General features: G+C 52.8%; 1 long non-coding RNA gene across 1 annotated transcript; it reads left to right on the top strand.

The window, feature by feature from the left end:
• Positions 1–63: 63 nt before the first annotated feature.
• LOC135536830 (uncharacterized) lies at positions 64–2258 on the top strand. The gene is made up of 4 exons (XR_010455072.1): positions 64–152; positions 360–490; positions 952–1136; positions 2196–2258. It is a non-coding gene; the product is annotated as an uncharacterized LOC135536830 (long non-coding RNA).
• The last annotated feature ends 2662 nt before the right edge of the window (positions 2259–4920 follow it).

The following is a 4920-nucleotide window of genomic DNA, read 5'->3' as shown; positions in this document are numbered from 1 at the left end:
CAGGTGGATTTCTTTGCCATGGAGATGCTGGATGGTCACCTTGCATTTACTGCTGGACATGGGCTCAGGAACCACCAAGACCAAGGCCATCGACAGGAAGGTCAACGATGGCGAGTGGTACCATGTCGACTTCCAGAGGGACGGGCGCTCAGGTATCTGGTTTTATTCAACCTTTAACCGATTAACAGCCATTCTTATTTATAATGACGGCAAGTGGTCAGTGGGACTCAGCCTTTACATTAACATTTGAGCCATTTAGCAGACTCATTCTGAGCGACTTACGGTCAGTGTCAGAGCACCCTAATCATTGATCCCTCTTAACCCTAACCTTGTGTGTGTGTGTGTGTGTGTGTGTGTAGGTACTATCTCAGTGAACTCACAGCGTACAGCGTACACCGCTCCAGGGGACAGTGAGATTCTAGACCTGGATGATATCCTGTACCTGGGAGGATTACCGGAGGACCGCCAAGGACTCATCTTTCCTACTGAGGTGTGTGTGTGTGTGTGTGTGTGTGGACATGTTTAACTATTCTTGTGGGGACCCAAAGTTCTTACGAGAATAGTAAACAAACAAAAATTTGACCAACTGGGGACATTTTGTTAGTCCCTACAACGTCAAATGCTATTTCTAGGGGGTTAGGGTTAGGTTAGAATTAGGTTAAGGGTTAGGATTAGGAGCTAGGGTTAGTTTTAGGGTTAGGAGCTAGGGTTAGGTTTAGGAGCTAGGGTTAGTTTTAGGGTTAGGAGCTAGGGTTAGGTTTAGGAGCTAGGGGTTAGGTTTAGGGAGTTAGGTTTAGGAGCTAGGGTTAGTTTTAGGGTTAGGAGCTAGGGTTAGGTTTAGGATTAGGGTTAGTTTTTGGGTTAAGGTCAGTGTGTTTTTGTGTGTGGGTTAAGGTGTGTGTGTGTGTGTGTGTGTGTGTGTGTGTAACCTGTCTCTCCTTTTCCCTGTAGGTGTGGACAGCGTTGTTGAACTATGGATATGTGGGCTGTGTGAGAGACCTGTTTGTGGACGGTCAGAGTAAAGACATCCGTCGTCTGGCTGAGGCTCAGAGGGCTGTAGGGGTGAAACCTTCCTGCTCCAGAGAGCCCCCTAAACAGTGTCTGTCCAACCCCTGCCAACACAGCGCCACCTGCAGGTAACGCAGCTACTTACTCAAGTCAAGTCTACTGTACAGTACGGGACAATGTTGATGTGTGCTTGACTGTTTCTAATGGACTCCCTGCACTTTTAACTAAGTTCTAGACTGAGAGAAGACTTTTTATAGATATTTAAAGAATGTTTTTCATGTCAATAAAGCACCTTGAATTGACCCTTCGCTAAGCCTGCCCCAGAATTTTGGACAACCAATCTCAGTGCTTCGGTGGACAACTGTCGCTAACCAAGCTCGAGTCCAACGCCTAGAACAAGCTCTCGTTTTAAACCATAGATAGACCGTATGTTTCAAACGCATGAAAGCCAATGAGGGCAATGGAAAAAACTGGGATGTTTTTGTTTTTGTTTTTTTATCATACATTTAAAATGGCAGAATAATTTAACAATAATTGATTCCTGAAATGCTGTTGATTGAGTATTTTTCAAATCCCAAATTATAATTTTGTTGCATTGTTTGCGATCTGGTTAGTTGGCTCTCATTGCATGACCAGCATTGAAAATGTTGCTAACACTAGCTAGCTAGCCAGTTGTTATAAGTTGTTTTCTCCAAATGTATGTTAGCTAGGTTAGTTAGCTATACTATGAATATACTTCTCATCTGCTGTTGACATCAGGATACAATTTGAGAGTACTAGTTAGCTCCAGAAATGGTTAGTACCTTAGATTGCATGCTGACAGTGAATTCACAGCTATCCAGTGGCTAGCCACACAACATACTTAATTTGACCAGGTTCCCACAAAGCAAGTGTAATGGCAGTCCACCACAACTTCCCAGAGAGTCTCCTGATTAGCGATGGGTAGTGTGTGTTATCATTTTATTGTGTTAAAAGCACAGTTTGAGATCATTGTGAGGATTTTGCCAGTGGTTGAATGGGGAATGGGCTCCACCTGAATTTATTTTTTACCCAAGTTGCAACAGTAACCAAGGGGCGGTGCTTAACGAATAGTGAATTGAATTGAGGAATTACAGTGTATCTGTAGTTTTATCTACTCTGGCATGACCCTTGACTTGACCATTAACCCCAACTTCTGACCTCTGCAGGGAGGGCTGGAACAGATATGTGTGTGACTGCTCTGGGACCGGATACCTGGGACGGGCCTGTGAAAGGGTGAGGAGAGGGGGAGGAGGGAGGATGGAGAGAAGGGGGGACAGAGGGAGGGATGGAGAGAGGGGGAGGAGGGAGGGATGGAGAGGGGGGACAGAGAGGGGGAGGGAGGGATGGAGAGGGGGACAGAGGTAGGGATGGAGAGAGGGGGGGAAAGAGGAGGGATGGAGAGAGGGGGGACAGAGGGATGGAGATGGAGAGAGGGGGGAGGAGGGAGGGATGGAGAGAGGGGGACAGAGGGAGGGATGGAGAGAGGGGGAAGAGGGAGGGATGGAGGAGTGTGGGAGGAGGGAGGGATGGAGAGGGGGCAGAGAGAGGATGGAGAGAGGGAAAGAGGGAGGGATGGAGAGAGTGGGGAGGAGGGAGGGATGGGGAGGGGGGCAGGGAGGGATGGAGAGAGGGGTATGGAGGGGGTAGATGGAGAGAAGGGGGAGGGATGGAAGAGGGGGGGATGGAAGGGGGAAAGAGGGGAGGGATAGAGAAGGGGGAAGATGGAGGAGAGGGATGGAGAGAGGGGGAGGAGGGGGGAGAGAAGGAGGAGGGAGAATGATGGAAAGAGGCAGGGATAGGAGGGGGGAAAGAGATGGAGGAGGGGGGAGGGATGGAGAGAGCGGATAGAGAGCGGGACGGGACGGAGGGAGGTTAGAAGGGAGAGAGAGAGGAGGGAGATGGAGCGGGGAGGGATGGAGAGAGGGGCGGAGGGAGGGATGGAAGGAGGGGTGGAGAGTGGGGGGAGGGAGGGAGGAGGGAAGGATAGAGAGAGGGGGAAGAGGGAGGGATAGAGAAGGAGGAAAGAGGGAGGGATGGAGAGAGAGGGGGAGGAGGGAAGAATGGAGAGAGCAGGGTAGGAGGGAGAGATGGAGGGATGGAGAGAGGGGGAGGAGGGAGGGATGGAGAGAGGGATAGAGAGCGGGGACGGAGGGACGGATGGAGAGAGCAGGGTAGGAGGGAGAGATGGAGGGATGGAGAGAGGGGGAGGGAGGGAGTGATGGAGAGAGGGGGAGGAGGGAGGGATGGAGAGAGTGGGAGGAGGGAGAGATGGAGAGAGGGGGAAAGAGGGAGGGATGGAGAGAGTGGGGGAGGAGGGAGAGATGGAGAGAGGGGGAAAGAGGGAGGGATGGAGAGAGTGGGGAGGAGGGAGAGATGGAGAGAGGGGGAAAGAGGGAGGGATGGAGAGAGGGGAAGATGGGGGGAGGGAGGGAGGGAGGGATGAGAGGGAAAGAGGGAGGGATGAAGAGAGGGGAGGGATGAGAGAGGGGAAAGAGGGAGGGATAGAGCAAGGGGGGATAGAGGGAGGAATAGAGAGAGAGGGAGGGAGGAGGGAGGGATGGAGAGGGAGGGATGGAGAGTGGGGTATGAGGGAGAGATGGAGAGAAGGGGGAGGGAGGAGAGATGTAAGAGGGGAGGGATAGAGAAAGGGGGAAAGAGGGAGGGATGGAGAGAGAGGGGAGGAGGGACGAATGGAGAGAGTGGGGTAGGAGGAGAGATGGAGGGAGGGGGGAGGGATGGAGAGAGGGGAGGAGGGAGGGATGGAGAGAGGGATGAGAGCGGGGACAGAGGGAGGGGGTAGAAGGGAGAGAGGGGAGGAGGGAGAGATGGAGCGGGGAGGGATGGAGAGAGGGGCAGAGGGGGAGGGATGGAAGGAGGGGTGGAGAGTGGGGGGGAGGGGAGGGAAGGATAGAGAGGGGGGAAAGAGGGAGGGATGGAGAGAGTAGGGGAGGAGGGAGAGAGAGGGGAAGAGGGGAGGGATGGAGAGAGTGGAGAGAAGGGAGAGATGGAGAGAGGGGGAAAGAGGGGAGGGATGGAGAGGGGGAAGATGGAGGGCGGGGGAGGGATGGAGAGAGAGGAGAGGAGGGAGAGATGGGGGAGGAGGGAGGGATGGAGAGAGGGGGAAAGAGGGAGGGATGAAGAGAGGGGGGAGGGATGGAGAGGGTGGAGGGAGAGAGGGATGGAGAGGGTGGAGGAGGGGAGGGATGGAGAGAGAGGGGAAAAGAGGGAGGGATGGAGAGAGAGGGAAAGAGGGAGGGATGGAGAGAGAGGGGAGGAGGGAGGGATGGATGGAGAGAGAGGGACAGAGGGAGGGATGGAGAGAAGGGGATAGGAGGTAGAGAAGGGTGAGGAGAAGGGATGGAGAGAGAGAGGAGGAGAAGCGGGATGGAGAGAGGGGGGAGGAGGGAGGGATTGAGAGAGATGAGGAGGGAGGGATGGAGAGAGCGTCGCTGTGAGGGATGAGGGAGGGGAGGGGGAGGAGGGGAGTCATGGAGAGAGAAACATAGAAAAAGATAAAGACCAAGAGGGATGATTGAGTGAGGGATGGATGAATAGAATCCCTAAGAGACCGAGGAAAGATGAAGTGAGAGACAGGAGAAAAGAAAAGAGATGAGTCAGGGAGAGGGAGGAGAGAGATCCTGGTGTAAGTGTGAAGCAGCGGATTCTGTTACCACCATAATTATTAGTCTTCCCATATCTAACAAATACACACACCTCAGATCTGTCCTCTATAGGAGATGAACATTGAACAATTTGTGTGGAAAAGAGAGAGAGAATCAGCCTCAGTAACTGGTGGTTCAGTAGAAGGAGGGACAGATGGAGAAACAGTTGGGAGAGAGTGATTGCTCCCACCTTCTACCTGTGGTTTTACCTCTCTCTCTCTCTCCCATC

This window comes from Oncorhynchus masou, unplaced genomic scaffold (assembly GCF_036934945.1).
Source record: "Oncorhynchus masou masou isolate Uvic2021 unplaced genomic scaffold, UVic_Omas_1.1 unplaced_scaffold_6699, whole genome shotgun sequence".
NCBI classification, from domain to species: Eukaryota; Metazoa; Chordata; class Actinopteri; order Salmoniformes; family Salmonidae; genus Oncorhynchus; species Oncorhynchus masou.
Note: the sequence above shows the minus strand (reverse complement) of the source record. Positions and strands in the feature narration are given on the sequence as shown.